Source organism: Labeo rohita, chromosome 21 (assembly GCF_022985175.1).
Source record: "Labeo rohita strain BAU-BD-2019 chromosome 21, IGBB_LRoh.1.0, whole genome shotgun sequence".
Classification (NCBI taxonomy): Eukaryota; Metazoa; Chordata; class Actinopteri; order Cypriniformes; family Cyprinidae; genus Labeo; species Labeo rohita.
The window spans coordinates 7,450,176-7,473,865 of NC_066889.1; the positions used below are offsets into that span (position 1 = coordinate 7,450,176).

The following is a 23,690-nucleotide window of genomic DNA, read 5'->3' on the forward strand; positions in this document are numbered from 1 at the left end:
TGAACGTGCCCCAAGAAACAAAGCTGACACAAAGCAAACACAAGGGTACATATATAGGGCTAATAGGGTTAACAAAGGGGTGGAACCAATAAATCACTATGACAACAAAAAAGGCAGAACAGGAAACATGAAATGAAAACACAGGATGAAAACAAAAATATATTAAAAAAAAAAAAAAAAACTTCAACATAGAAGTCACACAGACTGGGAATCGTGATATCATCATGATCTTTGTTGAAAAAACCTGTTGTATGCAATCTACTATATGCGTCTTGTCGTCTGATTGATAGCTGATTTAAGATCATTTAAAAGTTACTCCAGTTACCCATATTTTGGATATTAAAGGAGAAGTCCACTTCCAGAACAAAAATGTACAGATAATGTACTCACCCCCTTATCATCCAAAATGTTTATGTCTTTCTTTCTTCAGTCGTAAAGAAATTATGTTTTTTGAGGAAAACATTTCAGGATTTTCTCTATAGACTGCTATGGTGCCTGAGTTTGAACTTCCAAAATTCTGTTTAAATGCAGCTTCAAACGATCCCAGATGCAGTTGTAAACAATCCCAGCCAAGAAAGAACTGTCTTATCTAGCAAAACGATGTCATTAACTGGAAAAAAAACAGAGTTCAGGGAGAGTAAGACAAGACAAGCATTTTGTCAGACCCTTTGGACTGTTTTTGTGTGTTTTTCCCCGTATGCCCTTATTTGGTCCTTCCTGTTCCATTTGTAATTATAACGTCACTGTTTGAATGTTCACCAGTCTCCCCCTTATTGGTTCGTCTGTGTATTTAAGGTTGGTTATGTTCACGTTTGGTTGTCGGTGATTGTTATGTCATACCCGTCTGTTTGGATTGTTACTCCGTCAGTTTATGTTGTGGTTGCTGGTTCCCTGCTGCTTCTTGTCCGTTCCTGTTTCCCTGTGGATATTATGAATAAACTCTATGTTTTGGACCTCCTCGCTCATCCTGATCATTCCCAGCACACGACAGCGTCACAGAATCACCGACCAACAACATGAGTGCAGAGGCAGCGTTGATGCGTCTGAGGCAAGGCGGTCGGAAGTTGGAGCGGTATGTGGGGGATTTCCTTGGGCTAGCTAACCAGCTAAGCTGGCACGACGCGGCTTTAGGTGCTTGTTTTCTGATGGGGTTGGACGAGGACACGATTCATTGCGATCTTCCCGCTTGTGATTATCCCCTGATCAAACTGATTAATGTTGTCCTTTATTTAAACGGATCCGACTGTGAAGTCGAGGAAATTCATATGTCTCGTCGTCCAACCCCCTCTGAAGCACGCCGCGTCACGACAGTCAACACCACGCCGGGAACCCCCGCATACTGCACCAACGGTTCGGACCGCCTGTCCCGACCCCAAATGAACCCCTCTGATCCAAGGCTCCATCGGCATCCTCAGCCCAGAGCCTGCGGCCATCTCTCGGACTTCGGACGCCGCCCGCAGCCAGCTCTCGGACTTCAGCCACACCCCTGTGCTCTGGACCTGCTACTGACAATACGGCAAGCCAAATTAACATTAAAAACAATAAGGATGTATGTGGATTATTATCTCCTTCATCTCCGCTGGTCCCGTCCAGCTCTCCTTCTCCGCTGGTCCCGTCCAGCTCTCCCAAACCTCCACTGATCCTGTCCATTCCTCCAGAGCGCCCACCAGAGCCCGAGCTGCCTCCAGCGTGCCCTCCAGAGCCCGAGCTGCCTCCAGTGCGCCCTCCAGAGCCCGAGCTGCCTCCAGCGTGCCCTCCAGAGCCCGAGCTCTCTCCGGCGCCCGAGCGCCCTCCAGAGCCTGTGCTTCCTCCGGCGTCTCCCAAGCGCCCTCCTGTGCCTGCGCCTCCCGAGCGCCCTCCTGTGCCTGCGCCTCCCGAGTGCCCTCCTGTGTCAGCGTCTCCTAAGCTCGGCCATCCTGTGCTCTCCTGGGCCGACTATGCCCTAAGTTCCCCCAAGAAAATTTTGGGGAGGGGGGGCTACTCCCCTGATCAGCCATGGCCGGCTGGACTGTGTACTTGGCCATGGCTTCCCGAGCTCCCTGACCCGCCATGGCCTCATGGACTCTGTGATCGGCCGTGGCTTTCCAAACTCCCTAACCCGCCATGGCCACATAGACTGTGTGTTCGGCCATGGCTCCCCGAACTCCCTGACCCACCATGGCCGCCTGGACTATGCTCTTGGCCATGGCTCCCCGAACTCCCTGACCCACCATGGCCGCCTGGACTATGCCCTCGGCCATGGCTCCCCGAACTCCCTTACCCACCATGGCCACCTGGACTATGCTTTTGGCCATGGCTCCCCGAGCTCCCTGACCCGCCATGGCACCCGGGATTGTATGCTCTGCTGTGGCTCCCCGAGCTCCCTGACCCGCCCTGGAGGTGTACCTCCTATCCCTCCTGTGTCTGTCCTGCACGAGCAGGGCACCCATGTCAGACCCTTTGGACTGTTTTTGTATGTTTTTCCCCGTATGCCCTTATTTGGTCGTTCCTGTTCCATTTGTAATTATAACGTCACTGTCTGATTGTTCACCTGTCTCCCCCTTATTGGTTCGTCTGTGTATTTAAGGTTGGTTGTGTTCACGTTTGGTTGTCGGTGATTATGTCATACCCGTCTGTTTGGATTGCTCCTCCGTCAGTTTATGTTGTGGTTGCTGGTTCCCTGCTGTTTCCTGTCCATTCCTGTTTCCCTGTGGATATTATAAATAAACTCTACGTTTTGGACCTCCTCGCTCATCCTGATCATTCCCAGCACACGACAGCGTGACACATTTGACATTAAAAAGTATATAAATTGTATTATTTTTATGAAACTAACAGATCGTTTCACTAGATAAGACCCTTCTTCCTCGGCTGGGATCGTTTATAACCGCATTTGGGATCGTTTATAACCGTATTTGGGATCGTTTGAAGCCGCATTTACTGTAAACTGCGTTTTGGAAGTTCAAAATCGGGGCACCGGGGCAGTCCACTATATGGAGAAAAATGCTGAAATGTTTTCCTCAAAAAAATATAATTTCTTTACGACTGAAGAAAGAAAGACATGAACATCTTGGATGACAAGGGGGTGAGTATAATATCTGTAAATCTTTGTTCTGGAAGTGGACTTCTCCTTTAAAAGTATGTAGCACTGTGACATGTAATTTATAGATAGCTCTGTTGGTGAGTCATTTTCCTACTCAGCTGCTAAATCATAGTGATCAACTCTCATAGAAGCTGCCTAATTACTTAGTAGGAAACAAATTATTACGCACTTCATGGTACTGAGGAGCCACTGACGGGGAAGCCCCAGGAACAGGGCACCATAAATGCCATCCATTATCAGTGGGCATCTGCAAAGAACATTATTATCTTTTGTGCTTGGTACTACACTAACAAAGTGCAACGTAGTGCATGTTGAACTTGCATCACTAACACATTGCATAACCTGTGATTGTAAGCTGACATATAAATATGGTTTGTAGTGTATTGAAGACTTCTTAGCAGTTTTGCAAGTGCTTCATATTGTATGCCATGTTGTTATCAAGCTTATAAAATATGCACATACTGTATTTTGTTAGATGAGGCTTTGATGATCTCTTTGATGTGTCTATTAGAAACCATTTGCACGCTCATTAATGTTTGATGAGGAAATGCAAAATGGTGGGAAAGCAATTAAGGATGTACATGTCCAAACTATACTGCTCTGTGAGTTACATGTGTGGTTAGCCTTCGACCTAATAATTTAAGGTAACTGTAGAAAATTCTAAAGCTCTTACAATGCCAAAAAAGAAAAAAAAAAAAAAAAAGTCTTTCTTTGGGTGCAAACAGAAAAATGTAAGAAATTTTACACAGCAGAAAGCTCAAAATGCACAGGTAGAGCTAAATTTTTTTTTCCTTCTCTGAAAAATGGTATGGAGAAATTTAAAAGCACAGGGCATTTGCTTTCTCCTTCTTTTCATTTCTTATATCCTAAACCATAACAAACATCCTCTGAGAATAGATATGATCTAAAATAAATGACTGAGGTAATATGTAGCACCGAATAATACCTACAAAAATGTCAGCACAAATACATCTCAGTAAGGATTATGTACACCTGTAATAATCATAATCTTCTTTAAAATTGTCTTTATCTCTTATGAATGTGTTTAATATGTTTTGACACTTTTCTGTGTTATAAAACCCCAATACTATTCCATAGAAAGATGCATATCTATTTTTCTCTGTCTGTCACTGCTGGATAGTTGCTAGAGAAACAAGGCTTGAATAAAGGACAGAAAGCCCATGCTGGTCCAATTCTGTACATGTGTTAGATAAATCAAGCCTGACGGGCAGAGCCTCGTTAGGATTCCTTGGTTGACAAAAGCCCACCTTATATCACCTCAAGTTCTCACAACGGTCGTGACAGCTGACAGGAGAAAACAACAGAATCAGCAAAGCTATGGGCGCTGCTTCTGGAGTATAGCTCTTTTTTTATGAGGGTATGTTTAAAGCTGACATCAAAGCAATAGAGACAAAAGCCGTTATCTGGGTGGCCAAAAGAGAAAAAAGTTAGCATCATCTTTTAAAAACTTACAATATACACTAATAAAAACTTAATATTTTAACAATAAAAACCTACAATAAACCCTAATACAAATTCCAATGTTTTTATTATAACTATATAATTGTATTGTAATTTAGATTTGACAATTTAGTTATGTTAGTCTAAACATATGGACTCTATTCATACTTAAAAACTACTGTTGTGTTTTTTTAAACATTATATGTATATTTTTTTTTATAAGAAAATGTACTCTTGTAACCACAGGCCATTTTTCATGTCTTTTTTTATTTATGCCCCCAAATAGCAGACATTTACCTGAAAATTGTAGCATGACATGCAACCTGGTTTTACAAATGTGCATTCTGATGGTTTTGATTTGGTAAAAAAAAAAAAAAAGGTTTTATATCACAATTAGTTTTACTGTGTATATTTTGCAAGATTCCTGAAATAATGTGGTTCATCCTTAGAAAGTTGCTTGCAGTATTGAGTTAGAATTTTGCACTGGAAAACTTATTTCATTTAATTTCTCTTCAGATTCATAACAAACTATCAAAGAATTGTAATGGAAATATAAAAAGGTTACAGAAGACTCATCCTCTTTGGAAAGAACTACTGTAATCCATGTTAAACTGGTTACACCATTATTCATGTCATAAATTTGCAACATGTTTATAGAAGAGATCAGTAGGTCCAGAAGTTGCATGGCCAGACGATCATTGATTAAGTTGTGTCTTGGAGCTCAAGGTCAGTTTGTGCATGCACAAGAAAACTCATTCAGAGCAGGAGGCACATGACATCAATGACAAGCCGCCTTACAGACCAGGTGTGCCTCGCCACAGTGCCAGCAGCATACCCATGCTTTTGGCACATAATCGTGACTATGGATGTAGTGATTTTAAGGCCAGTAATATGATGTGTAGTCCCTTTTTCCCCTTAATTTGTAATTTATCTGCATGTTGTTGACTTTGGCATGTGTACCTGTACAGTTTGAAACTATAGTTACAAACTGCATGTACACATGAAGGCAATGTAACCTTCATTTAATTTTGGATGGTTAAATACTGCTGGAGTGAAATGAGGAAAAAAATAAATCTATGGTATTATCAGAAGGAAAATTTGTTGCAATGAAAGACAAAGGGAAGTTGTTATTTGCACATCTTTTCATGATGTTCAACACCTCTCAAGTAGATACACTGAGACAAATCAGTGGAGGTGTATTATGTTACTCTTGACACCAGGGGAACAGAAACGTTGGCCCTCATCCTGACATTACAACCAAGCACCTCCAGGCATAAGAATGAAGGCTGGTGTCTATAATTCAATGAACCAGACACTGCCTGCACTGGCCCTCCAGCCCCTCACTGACAATTAATAGGAGAGGCACGGCTCCCACCAGTGAGACAGATATGGAGAAAACAATACTGCAGGCCAAAAATAAAATGGGTTCAGAAAATTCTGAGTGGCACATTTATGTGTGAAGCTCTGTAGTTTATAGTATTTTTCTTTACAAAAATTCACTTTGTAGATATGTTATTTTTGGTAAACTCTTGAAACACTTTTTAGCTTCACACTAGTTTATTTAATTAAGAAAATAACTATAGAGTCATTTTCAACACATCTCAAATGATTTGTGTTTAATATGCAAATATATAATCATGCAAATGATGGTGTGTCACAAAATAAAGTTGGAACAGGATATAATTCCAAGCAGTATAAGGTTTATTAAAAGAAAACAAGAACAGAATCAACATAGCAAAAACATGATTAGAACTGAAAATGAACAGAAAACGCACAGAACTTAAATAGACAGACCAAACCAATCAACAACATGAGTATCAGATGTAGACATTAATCAAACAAAGAGTAACCACAGAAACTGATTGAAATGTAGGAAACTAAGGCCCTGTCTGCACAAACGCAGGTATTTTTAACTTTTTCTGTGCGGTTTGGCATTAGTCTACACGCACAAGATTTTCCAAAAACTCTGGTTGCAGTGTTGTCATGTAGCCTGTCAGTGCTGATCCTGGACTTCAGGGGGCCCTGCGCAAAACTGTGTCGGGAGAGGGTGGGATGGGGAGAAAGGGAAGGGGGGATGTTAATGGTGTTAATGAATGAATGAAACGCATTTGTCCATGGTTCACTTCGTCTCAAATCGCGCTCACAGAAAGTGCTTGAGAAACAGCCGTCTCTTCCGTGGCTCAGTACGCTTTGAACTCGTTTTTTTTTTTAGTCTCAAGCAAGAGACTGTACAACTCCAGTATTAATGAATGAATGAAACGCATCTGTCCGTGGTTCACTCCGTCTTGAATCGCGCTCATAGAAAGTGCTTGAGAAACAGCTGTCTCTCGTGGCTCCTTACACTTTAAACTTTTTTTTTTTTGTCTTGAGCAAGACACTGTACGACATTCACACATGATTTGAGCAATTTTTATGTAGAAAGGGCAACAGCGCACCACATTAAAAGAAATTAACTTTCATGTTTTGATAACCGTTGGCCCACTTAAAAAATGAAACTAAAACTAAATCGTCTTTGAGAGCAAGAGGGCCCCCTTGGTATCAGTGAAACCTGATATTTTGGCTTGTGACCATGGATTGCGTTTTTTTTTTAGGCTTCTGATTGGCCAACATGGCTTTACGATAAGGGTTATGTTGCCACCTGTTGTTTTGGGATGCTCTTGACAGTGCTTTGTTTGCATTTTCATGGGAACACGATTTTTATTTTTATTTTTTTAAGTGCCCCTATTATGGATTATAAAAGGTTCATATTTTGGTTTTGGGAGTCCCCAACAAGTTGACATGCATGCAAGGTCAAAAAACACTTTTATTTTCTTATAATATGCATTTATTTTTACCTTATTTGCTCAACGACTCCCAAATGGTTCCTTAAAACGAATCATTTGTCCAAACCACTCCTTTGCATGACACTAATCTGTGGTGATTGGTCCGATAATCTGTGTACCATCAGCCCTGTCTAGGCTTTGCCCCGGTACCGGTTTTGTCGAGCCATCCTTAGTGTGGTTGTTTGATGAGAAAAATATTAAATGTAGTTGCAATAAACGCGTTAATTATCCGTTCAACTGCAGCAGCGGATGACTATTATTCTGCGCGAAAATGCGGAAGAACTGACTGGGGCATGGTTTGAACTTCGGCTGACCAATCAGCAGAAAGGGGCGTTTCGTTCCACCCACGTGTAGAAATCGAATATTCAAGCTGTTTATTCATTTTTCCACCCCTGAACGAAAAGTGAAAAATCAAGCTGAATTCTTCTTTTTCGTTTTTCTGGAAAAAATGAAAAAACAAAAAAGGAGCCGTTTTCTCATGTTTCTTCTTTCAATATTAAATAAAAAAAATGAATGGATGAATGATACACGGATATCCCATGACCCAGTCTTTTGTAATTGGTTTAACGTTACTGCATGGAGCGAATTTCAAAAACGGAACGCCCATCACTGTTACTCAAGCCCACAACTCGTTGGTAAACAACAACACCCATGTCACGGTTTATGGGTTTACTTACTCTTCCTTGCTGGTGTCTGTGTGTGTGTATGTTGTTGTGTGGGCGTGGCTGGGCTTCGTTGACGAGCTGATCAGATTCAGCTGCAGCTCATTTACACCGCTATTTAAGCTCACCTTTATTCAAGCCTTTGTTGTCAGATCGTCTGGTTGTTATCGTTTGCCCTGGATGTTTCCTGTGTGTTCCTCGTGCCTGCCGTGTCTGGATTCCGGTCTCCTGGTCCCTCGTTGTTTCCTGTTCCGGAGTTTCGGCGTTCGGTTGTCCACTGATCCCTGCGTCACCAGCTGTTCTCCATCGGCGGCTCGACCAGTCTTCGGACTTACTGTGTTCAGTATTTTGCTCGTTCTAAATAAACTGTTAAACTGCATCGCGCTATTGAATCCTGACTCTTGTGTCCTGACAACCCAAGCTGCCACAGTATATGCGTCAACCCAACGCAGAAACATATTAATAAAGCACTGCAGCTTGTACACCAACGTATTGTTCTATTCTTTGTCAGAACTTCAAGTAATAACAACGACAAACATTCACTATTCATCGACACATTTCTAGACAATAGCGAGTGAACAGATAAAGCTGTCAACCGGTTAGCCAGAGACCTACGAGCTGCGCAGAGCGAATACAACACACACACACACACACACAATTAAATACGTATTTTGCATGATACAGAGTAATGTTACATGAGATCAACAAGTTTTAAAGGATTACTTCACTTTCAGAATAAAAATGCCCTGATAATTTACTCACCCCCATGTCATCCAAGATGTTACATGACATTATGGTACACGACATAACACACAACTACGTATTTTAAACGATCACTAGAAAATACAACCATCAATTATTAATCACACTTACAGGTAGAGGTTCAGAGGAGCAAGCCGGTCCAAATAAACTGGTCACTGATCCATCTTTTAAGAGCAAACCTTTGGTAAATCCCGCATTGTCCTTAAGATACAGCGTCTTCTCGACGTGACGTAAACCACATGGAAGTTTTACTGTGTTTGTGGGCGGGCAAGTTGTTCGCGACGTAGAACGTGGGCGGACATTATGCAAACGTGTTACTTTGTGATGTACAGCCGTAACAGAAAAAAAAATCAAATTCCTGATGACTCGTTCAGGCGATTGTGAACCGACTCTTTTTTTTTTGATAGACAATAACTTTATGTATTGTGCACTGTCGGCTTCACAACTTTGCAGATAGTTTATGTTCACATACAGCTACATGACACACTGCATGAAAGGTCATATTTGAAAAGGCATAATAGGAGGAATAAGGAGGAAAAACTTTAAAAACGCCCATGTACACTGCCCTCCAAAAACTTTTTGAAACACCCCTGGCAAAGTGTGGCTTTGGACAATATCAGCATAAATCCTTATCATTTTTTTGGTGCAAATACATTAAAGTAACTTGACATTATCATTGAAGACCAGCAATAATAATTTTCATTGTGATTACATAATAATGGCAATATATACATGTCAAAGTCAGACATGTCCCTTTGCCAGCTGTGATGCCTGGTTACTGGTTTAAACTTAGCCCAGGTTTTTAAAAGATTTTTGGGTCAGCACACCTTAATAGCTTCAACAATTGATTGCCAGTTAAGTTTAGAATACAATGAATTTAGGCCCAGATTATGCAGAGCTGTAATAGCTGCTAATGGTGGATATTTTGATGAATGAAAAATGTAAGTTTTTTCTATATATAAACTGTTTATGTAATAAAATATGTTTTCGTAGTTTGTGTTGTCCCTTATCAGTGCAAAATTATCACAAATTAAAAAGGATTCATGCCAATATACCCCACTTTTCTAAGGCATTTCCAAACTTTTGGAGGGCAGTGTATGTGTGGACTGGGCCTAACTGAAAACTAGGACACAGAATAGAAACAAGATACAAAACCCATCCAAACGTAAACGGAACCATGTAAACAGCAGGGGTGTCCAAATGCGGTCCTAGAGGGCCACTGTCCTGTAGAGTTTAGCTTCAGCTCGCCTTAACACATCTGCCTGGAAGTTTTAGTATGCCTAGTAGGACCTTGATTAGTTGGTTCAAGTGCGTTTGGGGTTGGAGCCAAAGTCTACAGGACAGAAGGATTGAAGGATTGGACACCCATGCCTTGGTGACAATGACTTTTTGAATGGCCTATTCGCTTTGTCTTGTCAAGACTTATTTCAGAGGCAACATTTATGTATGCCTAAATACACACACAATTAAATAATATTTTTACACTTAATTTGCAAGATTTGACAAAACCAGAGTCGTAAAATTACATAATTTGACTTGATTGGAAATTACCCTATTATTCTGTTCTAAGTTATATTTTCTTTAATTTTACGTTATTTTCTACACATTTTCGATGTCTCATATGTCAACTTCAGTTCTTGTTTAACACTGCTGGCTGGAAAACAAGTACACAGACTTTGTTTAGAAAAAACTTCGTTTAGTATGATGACCTGCCACAGGTCATAGTTTTTGAAAATATAAATAATGTTATGTGTATTTGTTCATATAATCAAAGGTTTAAAATATAATAATTTAGGATTTTATAATGATTTATATATAGTGATAGTTTTATATACAGTTTAAGATTAGATTTTCACGGGTGTGTGGCAGGGGTAAAACAATTACTGTGTGTGTGCATGTGTGTATTTATATATGTATATGAATTTGAGCACTCTGGCACTATTGCTCATACTCAGAGTTAGGGATTATAATAAAACCTAGAATTTTTGAGTACTAACAATCCAGTGCTGTCGAGCATTTATACAGAGCTTTAGTATTAATATTATTACAGCATATTTTGGCAGAGTGGTTTTTAGCTAGGAAGCATCTGCATTGGCAAAATGAGCCATGTTTCATAATAAGCTCCTTTAAATAGCCTACTGGCCCAGTCAGGAAGCCTGGTTGTACACTCAAGCATGGTGATAACTTCAGACAGCTGAGTCCAGCTTTACACTGTTGTTATGCCTGGTAAATTAGCATGCGGAGGTGGAGACCACCAAATACGGTTTAGGAAGGAAATGCTAAAAATAGCCAGTCAGGCAGTAAACTCAGTCAAAGATCTCCAAGACCAGGAATTTATTACGCAAAACATCAAAAGGTAGGGAACTTAAAATGTCTTGAAAGTGGGTTTGTTTCATTTGTAAGCTTTCTGGGCTTGAGTGGTAAGTGTTTGAAAGAAAATTAATTAAAACATACTGTAGGTGGTTTTACATGTGAGACTGTGGTCTCTGCCTGAAAATGGTTGAGAAGCTCCACTAGATTTTGTTTGCTGTAACTGTGTGTGAAAAATTAAATGGAAGAATTTAGTACTGTGTGTTGTAATGCTTGTTGGTTACCTTACCAACATGTTGATTATTCAAGGTGTTTGCTGCTCACTCTATTTTTAGCTTGGAATCAAATGTTTTTGCTTTACCTTTTCTGCTGTCATATTCTAAAAGCAAATAAGCCCTGAGAAGAAACAAACAATAAAATTATTAAACTAAACTGCCATATGGCCAAATCAATGCATTGCATTTGTTCTTTAATACACATGCGTATTTTACTCTTGAAAACAACTGTCATTTTCTTGTTATTGGTTTACACACTCACTTATGGAAGCATATGTGTAGCAAAATTCAATTTGCAATGCAATATGCAAAATGGCAATACAATATGCAAAATGACAATGCAATATTCAAAATGGCAATGTAATTCTGTATTTAAATTTACATTTTCCATCACCTCCACGTGAGCAAAATTTGGTGCAGAATGAAATTGAAAATTAAATTATATTATTTACATTTGCCATTTCCAACAGTAGTCTTAAGTTGCAAAGTGCATACTATTTTAATGCTTTATAAGTAGCAAAATGAAAATGAAAATGTATAACCCAAATTGATTTGATATGTGTAACGTGTCCAAGCAGAAACAGTAGCAAAATTATCATTTAAATGTTATTTGTCCTAAATGCATTTAGACTAACAGTTAGGACACTTACGACTTAAAATGCATTCAACGATCTTATCAGATCTCCAGCCGCCATGTTTCAAATGATCTAAACGTAACACGCTTCCCGCCTTGACGCAATGATTGACGTAGGGTAGGCATGGTCAGCTTGGAATGCATTTTCAAAGCCGCATTGAATTTTGCTACAAATATCCCACGGCGTCATGATGAAAATGCAATCGTAAGTGTCCTAACTGTTAGTCTAAATGCATTTAGGACAAATAACATTTAAATGATAATTTTGCTACTGTTTCTGCTTGGACACGTTACACATATCAAATCAATTTGGGTTATACATTTTCATTTTAATTTTGCTACTTATAAAGCATTAAAATAGTATGCACTTTACAACTTAAGACTACTGTTGGAAATGGCAAATGTAAATAATATAATTTAATTTTCAATTTCATTCTGCACCAAATTTTGCTCGCGTGGAGGTGATGGAAAATGTAAATTTAAATACAGAATTACATTGCCATTTTGAATATTGCGTTGCCATTTTGAATATTGCATTGTCATTTTGCATATTGTATTGCCATTTTGCATATTGCATTGCAAATTGAATTTTGCTACACATATACTTCCATACTCACTGACTATCTTTGGTGTAACATTTATTTTTACCTCACAACATCACACAGCTGTTATTTCAGACTCCAATAGGACATCAGCTCCAGTTATGTGTCTGTGATCTCATGCGTAATATAGGCATGACATCTTTGTATGGAGCCAGACAGTCTATGTATGTACTTCAGTGAACCTCCTTGGGTGACTGTTTGGGATTGGACTTGGGGATATGCAAACTATTGTACATATTTACAAAACTGTCTTGTCTTACAAAATATGTAACAGCTAAAGCACAGCATGCTTATTAAAGAACCAAAGTTAAAGATATGTATTTTTTAATAATTAAGATTGTCCAGAGGTTTTGAAACCAGAAGGCACAAGCTGACTATTGCCTAGCTGACTATTGTGGCCCAATCCTAGAATGGCCACTAATCCCCACCCCCATTCCCTAAATAAGTCTAGATCAGACAGGCGGCTGTAAAAGCCACCTCCGCTCGTCGTTCTCTCTCTCTGACTGATGAGTGTTGGCCCGGCATTACATCTTTTACTCCGTCTATATGAGATCCCGATAAACATAGGAGGCTTTTTCCTGAAGAATTAGGGGCTGAGTGACAAGGAAAGCCAAGGTTAAGCATCCACCATCAAAAGGTCGACTCGAGAGAGTCTCTACTATTGCTGATCAGATGAGATGCGTGAGATGCATCGGATGAGTGTGTGTCTATATGTGTGTGTGTCAGGGAGATGTCAGCCATAAAAGCAGTGAGATAAAACACATCATTAGAGTGTGCCGGGCTCTAATGCTGTAAATATGGTGGCCACATAGGGAATTCTGACATGTTATTTGCTGCTTCAGACAAGTTGGTTAGGTGGTAATGGCCTGTGTAAGGAGGTGTGTGTTTATGAGTGTTTGAACGTAGTATGGATGTGCTGTTTGACGTGTTTCCCAGAGGTCAGTCTCCACACTCCCATTTCAATAGGATTTTTACTCCAGAGTGTTTCATATTGCAAATTAAAGTAATTACAAAATGTCAACTCAGAATTTCTCAGATGAATACTGTATGCACAACAAAAAGCACCAGAATTCCCCACAGGAGTATTTTAGTTATTTTTAGCATTTTACTTAAATGGCACGTAATAAACTATATGAATCCCTGTTAATCCTAATTATTATTTGTTCAAATACTGTACCTCTGTCACTTAAACTGTATAAAGCGTCACAATACATATTCATATTTCATTAATACCCTCTTTTACCATATTTTCCACTACCATCATCATATTTGGAAGTCCTTCAATTGAACAGGACTACTTTTTTGATATATGTTACAGTAAATATTTAGTGTATTAGCATTTAAACTAAAGGGTTGTTGAATGCTTAAATCTGATTTCTTGACTGACATTCTAATGTGTGTAATTATGTTTTAGGAAACACACTGTTGAAGTAGTTCCAGGCAGGTCTTGACAACATTACAATTCAATTTCACATTGCCAGATGATTGTAGTCATTTTAAAGGTTCTTACAAATTATAAATTTTATTATTATTATAAATGTAAAAAACAATATGATAAAAATAACAAAATATTTTTTCCCCAAGAAATTTGTTTTACTAGCATACTAGAAAGCATGCTTTCTTTCTCCCGGTCTTTCACATACAAACACATATACACACGCATGCAATGCACATATACATAAAAACTTGTTGTCAGTGCTGCCCCATGATTGTATAAATAAAATAATTTTGCTGCTGAAAAGCTACTTGACATTTCTCAGTAGCGATGTGGTAACGTCGCTGTTCTTGAAGCAGTTAAACTTTCACTAGGCATTTTTGCCTTGTACTGTGCACAAGCACAGTTGTCCACCCCATTCCCTCATTAACCTGCACTCACACTGCACTTTAATTAAGGTTAAAATCACCAAAAACCCACAGACTGAAAAAACTACTCACGGCAATAGTATAAAAGTAGCCCAAATACGCAACATTGACGGTAATGTTCCGGTCCTGAGCACACTTGCGTCATTGTGATGCAACAGTTTAACTAGTTAAATATTAAACGAGTGTACTTCGTGTGAGTACACACTTAGGCCTGTTTCACAATGGATGTGTAAGCAGTGCTTTTTTCAGTGCAGATTAGAACTGCCAAAGCTGTGCGGCAGCATGTAGGACAGCAGAAGCGGCAGTGCCACAGTAGTTTTGGAGCAGAGTCTATTTTTGCTGCACTGCTCACACTGAATTAAAGCGACATTGCATGTACTTACTGTGTACAGATATGTTTTTATATTTTACTTGTATTTAATAAATATTGTATTTATATTTAAAAATATATTCCTATAATTACAGCTGTAATTAATGTCTGTAGTAACATCTATAATTACACTGTCAATCCTACTCTACACTTTAACTCAGCCTTAACCCTAACCTAAAATTAACTATACCAGTAAACCTGTCTGTCTCTAACCTTAACTGTATCCCATCGCAATAGCAGCAGAAGTGTTTTGTGATTCAGCATGAACACAGCATAATTTATTTATTTAGTCATAGTAGTTAAAAGTCGTCTACTATACAGTTAATATAAGTCTAATATGAGAGAAATTAGTCCTACATAAAAAAGTATTTTTAAGGACGAAAAACCTGACAAATCTTGAAATGCATCATTTGAACAATGTCCTGAGGTGTGTTAACCATAGTCTAAGGGGAATAATTCACTCCAGCTGTTTTTTATAAAAATAATGCACACCTGAGGTGTGGTGGATTATTTAACTGCCCATCGTCAATTATTCATTATGTAATAACCTCTTTATAAACAATGTAATGCTGTCTATGTCATTTTCCAGTCAGAATGACTTATCACTACACTCACTGTGCTAGTGTCAGTGCCTGGTGAGTGGTGGACTGTCTGTGTAAAATCATTACACAAGCCCTCCAGCCATACGGGAGAGGTAGTATCAACCCCACCTGTCCAGACACTTCTGTGGGAAGACAAAAAGACTCAGACAGCGCTTTGATTTTTCTCTCTTGGATAACATTCTTTGAATGGTGCCCACAGTAATGTGTGCTTTTTTACCCTCTTCTTTTCTTTTACCTTTAGTTATAATCTTAGCTAAAAGGGCACTGCCTACACCTACAAGAGTCATGCTGTTACCACTGCTTATAGGAACAACTGAAGTTATATATAGACTTGCTTCAAAATATGTGCTATGTTCCTGCACAGTAACACAAATATTTAGTATTGTGAACATGTCCTGCTGAAAGCAGGAATTTATTCACTGTGTTAAACTAAAGAAACTGTTGCTGTATTGATGTAAAACATGCAGATGGTTAAAGTAATCACTGTAGCAGTTTCAAAATGTATACAGTATGATCTAGTAACTTTACCCTTACACTGCTTTTAATGCAGGACTTGTCATAATCTGGTGGTGAGATTTGTGGTTTGACAGAACTACAACCTGCTCACAAACCAGAACATACCCACAATATAATGTAGAAAACATTTATATTGCGATGTTGAAAGTACACTGTAATTGCTACAACTATCCAATCAATATGAAACGTCAACTGCAAACGATTTCAAACAAACAATAATTGCTCTGTTTCTTGGATTTTCTTTTAGTAAACTTTTATTTCATATAACTTATTACTTGCCTTTGGGAAGTATATATATTGGGGGAAGATTCCAACCGTAAAAAACATTTGATGTTAAATTGTAACATACAATTCCAAAAAACATAGAACAGAATTTATAGAATAAATAATATATAGCCTATGAAGCTTACTCTTATACTACAATAATTTATTATTATTTTCATATCTTTGAAATCCAATTTGAAAATATTAGATACATTTATACTATAATACAAATTTTGTGTATGATTGCATGCTGATTGTTTAAGAACAAGATGTTTACTTCTGTCAGCATGATCCCAAAGTCCCTCTACTGGCCACTGATGACCAGTCCTATTTTAATTACTTCTGACCACTGCTCTGACTTGTGCCACCTGATTTCTGACCTATCAACAGCAGAACAGCTCTGAGCACACTTCACACCATCAGCAAACGGTCAGTCGAGTCCACCACAAACACACAAGAGTACAGAAAAGAAAGGGCAGGAATGTATGATTGGTGTATATGAGACCAGGAACTGTCAAGCTCTAAAAATGAATACACAAAAAAAGTAGCTGAAGCTACATGTTTTGCTTCTGCTTTCACCTGTGATTATGCCAGCTTATGGTCACTCAGTGATTGGTATTCAGCTATACTGAATTTATAAAAAACTTTTTTAAAGCAATAGCTCTGGAATACTAAAGTTATTTCATGGCTGATATACATTGAGGTGGGCTGCTTATTGCTGCTGTCAATCATTATAGTCTCTGTACTGTACAGCTGTTATAGTTCCCAACTTTACATATTATAAATATTTATAACATACCTACCTTTTTTAGCTATTACTATATTAAAATATAATTGCTTACAAAACAATGTACTGTGCTAAAAACTATATATCGTCACCGTTATTCACATATTCTTATTCAGTGACAACTTATTTACATTATGTGATGTTTCTTTTGTAAGCTGTTTACATTTTGGGCCTTTTTTTTTAGAAAACAAAAATGGTTCTATCTACAGAAGTCTAAGCTCAATATCTCAAAAGTGTTCATATATATATAACAAAGCTAGTTCAATCATTCTGACTGGATAAGCTTTATTAAAACACTAAAAAAGGACATTGTAAGTGAATCACCAGTAATTAAATCATCCATTTTTAAAAAGCTTTTAAGTAAATATACATATTTAAAACTTTTTACTTAATGTTTACAAATGTAAGTAAATATAACAATACATAATAGATTGATATTTTTTAATGTAACATTTACATTTTATAATGCATTGACTAATTGTTTTTACTTTATCCATTTCAGTTGCTTTAGCTAATCTTTTGCTAGATACTTTTTTTTTTTGATTGTTTATTTGCCAGTTGAGTGAAAAAATGCAGTTTGACAGTTCACACATAGGAGCAGCCAATGAACTTTTGACAAAATTTTAAGACACTTTCAAAATTCTTATAATTCTGTTGAAAGTTAATTAGTTGCTCCCACATATTGTCACATTTGGTTTTGTTTTAATGCCCTTAGTTGATATTCTTTTTTCCCTGTGCTTTAGTTCCCATTTCCTTTGTTCTTATATGCTAATTTGTTTCCACAGTTACTGATTATGTGTGTGTTGTTTAGTTCTCAATTTACTTGTGTATTTATTATATTTATCTGGACCTCGGTTATCAAACACACTTCCCCAATTGTTCATTGATTTTATTATTATTATTATTATTATTATTATTTTTTTTTTTTTTCCTGTTGATGATCCTCAAGGGATTTATGCTTTGGTCCTCAAGGGACTTTGTTGACTTAGTGCTCATTACAAGTGGTGCCTTTTTCACTGTGGGTTAGGTGGAGGCATACTCTCCCTCCACGGACCTGGTGCTAATGGAGATTTCCAGCCTGTACTGTAGCTAATGCCTGAAGCCATATTTGTCCCAGAGCCCAAAACTCTTACCAAGTCTGTCTCAGAGAGAGCATTAATCCAGTTCAACATCCTAGCATGGAGTCCCACCACAAGCTCCTTCATCTCCATTTGTCCTGACCAGCTTTCTAGCTCCTTCATCTCTGCTGGTTCTACTGTCCCCACCTCCTCCACTGGTTCAGTTTGACTGCCTGGCTCTGTACCCTCAGCTGGCTCTGCCCAGTTTCCTGGCTCCACCTCGTCCTCCTGATTTACCAACTATCCTCGACCCTCTGGCTCCACCAGCGCAACGATGATCTCCTGGTTGAGGGGCTATTGATAAAGCCTCATAACCGTCCGGCTACACTACAGACTTCTGAACCCATAACTCCATCTTAGACCTTTAACCTGTTCCTCTTTGTTCGTCATCCCCTCAGCTCCATGGGAGTCCCTCACCCCTCCAGGTCTACCTTAATTAGGCGTCACCCTAGCTTCGCCACAGACTCCCGGGACTCAGGATTCACCTCAGCCTCCACCCCTGGTTTCAGTTTTGTTGCCTTGGAATTATAGTTGATTTTTCCCAGTATTTTAGTTCCTGTTTTCATTGCTTCTGTGTGCTAACTGGTTTCCACAGTTACTTTTGTTCATAACTAATATACTCACCTTGTGCACTGCCTCAATAAACTTGTGTTTGATCAGCATATTACCTGAGTCTGTGTTGCCTGACAGAATCGTGCAAAGCTGTTGCATTTTCCATTTTAAAATGGATTACTAATATATTGTTTTATTAGTACATTAAACAGGTTGAAGAATTTAAATATGTCTCTGAATTTAAAAAAAGGTTTATTATTTATCTATTGATTATTTTTGTTTTTAATTGATTCATTTACTTTATTTGTAAGTGACAGTTCTGGTCCTCCATAATGACTAGGAACACTCCATAACCTGTGGTAAAACTATTGTAATGCACTGTCTGTTCTTGTATCCTATTTCTTTATTGAAGAATTGGAACCTTCTTGCATCATCTTTATGCCACTATAAATTCATTTTAAATCCTCAAAAGATGTGTTGCAGGACATTATTACTGCAGAGAGTCTTTGAGAGTCAATTTATTGTCTAATTTAATGGTTTAAGCATTCATACAGAGCCCTAAGACTTCAAATCAGGCCTATTGTAAGCCTGCTAATTTCACAACCATTGAAAACTGACCTCATAATTCTTTAATAAGCAGAAACCTACTGGGTAGATAAAATGAACAAAAGCAGCATATAAGTTCAGTATTACAGAATTATTTAGTTTGAAGGTACAGTCTATATCTGGCTCTTACTACTCCCTCAATATCCATTCCAAATCAGATGTACTTTCTTCCTGGCACTCAGCAGCCTGCGGAAAACTGGCATAGAGTTTTATCACTCTATATTCAGTTTGTATCAATAAATAAAACTCCTGCACCTGGATTTGTAAGTTTGGTGAGGAAATTGAGGCAGTGGCCACACCTGCCTCAAACTTCAACCTTGTAAACGGAAGTTCTTTGTCTCAGTTAGATTTCAGGAGATGCAACAAGGTTGAGGTGATTTATTGTTCTGTGCTTTAGTGACAAAATCTAAGGGTGGGCTGGAGCCAAGAATTACTGGTGAAATTTAATTGAGTTGGATGAGACATTAAAGTAGCTCACTCTATGGGCTTGACTTATTGCTTCCTTTGCTAGAATTCTCAATTAAAACAGAACATCTGGAGCTTGTATTGTGCAGAAGAGTGCTGTCCAAGTCTGCTTGTGGCATTCTTTTTTTTTTTTTTTACAAAGTGGAATAAATTCTGTAGATGCATGTCATGAATCACAGCAAGTTAATGTGCACTTTTGCCTCATGTTAGGGTTTATTATTGGTGGAAGTTTTGAGACTGTTTTGTTTGTACAGATTAGTGCCACTGACAGGACAGTTAATTTCTTTATTTCTTTTTTTTGTCTTCTGATGACAAGATAGGGCAAAACACTGTGTTTGCTAGCTATTGTTTGTTTATGCTCATAGCACCTTCTGTCTAGTTCCGCTTTATTGATGATAGCATGCAGGTTGTTGATGGCATGCGATGAATGATGCGGTAGTATGGTGTAGTCTGACATGTTTCTTGTTCAGGACATGACTAGATTTTATGAATCAAAATCACAGTGACCGTCGTAACTGACAAAAACATTGTGTAGTCTGACTGGGGCTTAAGACGTCCTCCTCATTATTTACAAAGCATTTATTTAATCAAGCTCCAAAAATGTCTTGTTTTGTATCCAGTGTTAATGTTGGCTAAAATTGCTAATGTGTGCACAATGCTGTGTGAATTCATGAATCATTTGTAAAAATGTAGTTTAAATGCAGCTTCAAAAGGCTCTAAAGGATCCCAGTCGTGCATGTGCAACATCTTATTAGGTTATGTACTGGAATTAGTTCTCCTGTTTCAAGTCTTTGGGTTTTTCAAGTCGTTTGTTCATCTTATAGGGCTATCATGTGATGAACGAATGACTCAAACCCGAAAACTTGTCAGATAAGAGGTGAGGTGAGCTAATCATAGACTAAAGACCCAGGTAAATAATGAATTAATCTTTTCTGTTTCTTATAGCATTACAGTTTTGTCTTGTTTGTAGTGTGATCAACATTTGTGTAAGCAGTAGGTGTGTTAGGGAAGTAACACGTAACATTTTAATTATATTTCGCTAAAATTAACGAAATGACTCGAAAAAAGATTTGTTCATTTTGCTGAACGAGACTCAGAGGTCGGTAAAATGATCCAAACTCCCCATCACTACTACGAATCACGTCTAAGTTCATCGTCTGTGTACTCCGGCTCAAAAAGGTAGAGAATGGCGAAAAACTCCATCTTATTTTTTCCTACAACTTCAGAATCGTCCGATATTGTTGTAGCTTTTTGTTTGTAAACAGCGTTTGACTTGCACTTTCTTAGTCTTTGCGCGTTCGCTTTGTAAACACTGGGTCTGTAGTTCCGTGTGACCTTTCGACATGATTCAGTAGTACGTAGTGTCGTGAACTCGCATCTCAGAGCCTGTGCTAAACGAGCTTTTGTGCTTAAAAAGTATACAATTTTTTATTTTTTTGAAAATGACCAAGCGTTTCGCTAGCTAAGACCCTTCTTCCTCAGCTGGGATCCTTTTGAAGCTGCATTTAAACTACATTTTGGAAGTTCAAAATCGGGGGGCACAACTGAAGTCCATTATATGAAGAAAAATCCTGAAATGTTTTCCTCAAAAACCATAATTTCTTTACGACTGAAGACAGAAAGACGTGAACATCTTGGATGACAAGGGGGTGAGTAAATTATTTGTAAATTGTTGTTCTGGAAATGGAGTTCTCCTTTAAGATATGTCCTCCTCATTATTTACAAAGCATTTATTTAATCGAGCTCCAAAAATGGCTCGTTTTGTATTCAGTGGGGCAAGGTGATGTCACCTAGCCCGAGTCGTTTGCATAAACACCGCCTCCAAAGGCATCTCCATAGGCCCCGCCCACCAGCATTCAGTCGCTAATGGCTGACACTTGAACACGCTGAATGCAAAAGTGTAGGGTAAATAGAAAATACAATCCCTGCTGCTATCTTGTCGACACTGGATACAGTAAACCGATGCATGTTCAAAAGAACTTTCGTTTTGACACGTTTGGTTTAAAAAGCTCGTTCGCATCTTTGTACAGATACCAGAAGGATCCCAGCGTCAGGAACAAGTGGATAGTTTATTTTTAATGGCATCCCGAATCGTTACAGAGGATTAATCGGAGCATTTTGTTTTGTAAACGGGGAACAGTTCACAAAGAGTTCATGTTGAGAGAGGAAGTGGAACTAATTCTGACTGCAGCTGCATCTGTAAGTAAATGATTTCATAATGCTTTCTTTGGAAATGACCGTTTGATTTTGACCATCATATTGTCAAAACACTCAAAACATGCAATTGATACTGTTTCCTATGCAATGACGTTAGCCAATCATAACAGTGGCAGATTACTGACTGAAGCCTTAAGGGACCCGCCCCCTAAGAACAACCTGTTTCTGAGAGGTTGAAAATAATCATTTTCATTTTCCCACACACACACACACACACACACACACACACACACATATATATATATATATATATATATATATATATTAACATTATAAGTAAACTTCAAATAATATATTAAAATAATAATAGGAGGAGAACGAGAAAAATATTGAGCATTTTGTTAAAAAAAATATAGGGCATTTTATCTACTGGTAATTGATCAGGATGTTGGATTGTTGTCTTTTGCTAATTGCTGCGATCTCATGTGAGTATCAGGTTGCTGGAAGGAAGGGATTAATTGTCTCGCCCTCCTGCTGGTGTGCATGTGATAAAAATGCAAATATATGTTGTTGTACATGTTATTATAGTTGCATTAGTTGGCTTTTCCCTATACTGGGTATATCTTTTCTAAAGGGAACTTAAACAATAATGTCCCTAATATACCTTAGAGCCAGTCACCTGTCTTTGAGAACCACATGACCCCATCAGCAAGACATGGCTGAATCATACACACAATCCCACAGGTTTGTGTATGTGTCTGGCATTAGGTTCTTGGGAATTTTGCTAAATGTGTGTAAGGAAGAGACAAAGAGTGACACATGCTGTACTTACTCCTTAAAGACAGAGGTCTTGCTTTGGTGTTTTGTGTGGTGGCAGGGTCAGATGTGGCTGCTAGGTAACAGATGCCCCTGCTGCAAAAAGTTGATTTGAGCAAACATCAACAGCCCACCACGAATGGTCCTGGTGGCATCTTGTACATTTTTATATAGATTTACAATATATACTTAAAGTCATGTAATATATCACATATATGTGATAAGTACCTGCATAGGGCTGCACGATAAATCACATGCGATTTGCAGATGCGCATTGCAATCGCATACAATTTATCGTGCAGCCCTACTGCAATATTTTAAAAATGTACATAGTCACCACTGTACAACACAAAAGGATGTATATTAGGGACATTACAGTTCTTGAAAAAAACAAAAACAAACAAACAAACAAACTATACCATCTGTATTTGTACCATGATTGTTCTTCTTGAAACTGCACAGACTTTGTTGTCTATTTCTTGGCTGCATCTGTGCATCATTCTAAAAATGCATAGCCAAAATACTAGCTAGTGCTGTCGACTACAAGAACAAAGTTTAGTAAAAAAGACATTTGTTTGACAGTGGCAGCAGTGTTAACAAGTAAAAGAAAATTTTTAAGCATTTAGTGGAATTCTGACCATCATGTTGTCAAAACACTCAAACCATGCAATAGTGAGGGGGCTTTTAAACTGATGCAATGACGTTAGCCAATCATAACAGTGGCGGATTACTGACTGAAGCCTTAAGGGACCCACCCCCTAAAACCAGAGAGAGGTTCAGAATGAGGGTTGAAAAGTGTTAACAAGTAAAAGAAAAATTGTAAGCATTTAGTGGAATTCTCTTTTAAAGGAGAAGTCCACTTCCAGAACAAAAATTTACAGATAATTTACTCACCCTTGATAAGAAATTACGTTTCTTGAGGAAAACATTCCCAAATTTTTCTCCATATAGTGGACTTCAATGG

The 23,690-nt window shown here is 38.3% G+C and overlaps 1 protein-coding gene across 1 annotated transcript in view; it reads left to right on the forward strand.

Annotated features, from left to right (window-relative positions):
- The first annotated feature begins 11,044 nt into the window (after positions 1 to 11,044).
- sgcd (sarcoglycan, delta (dystrophin-associated glycoprotein)) overlaps positions 11,045 to 23,690 on the forward strand; it is a 238,869-nt gene continuing 226,223 nt past the window's right edge. The window contains exon 1 of the mRNA XM_051092721.1: positions 11,045 to 11,145. The gene's annotated coding sequence lies outside the window, so the exon portion shown is untranslated. The remainder of the gene's footprint in view (positions 11,146 to 23,690) is intronic.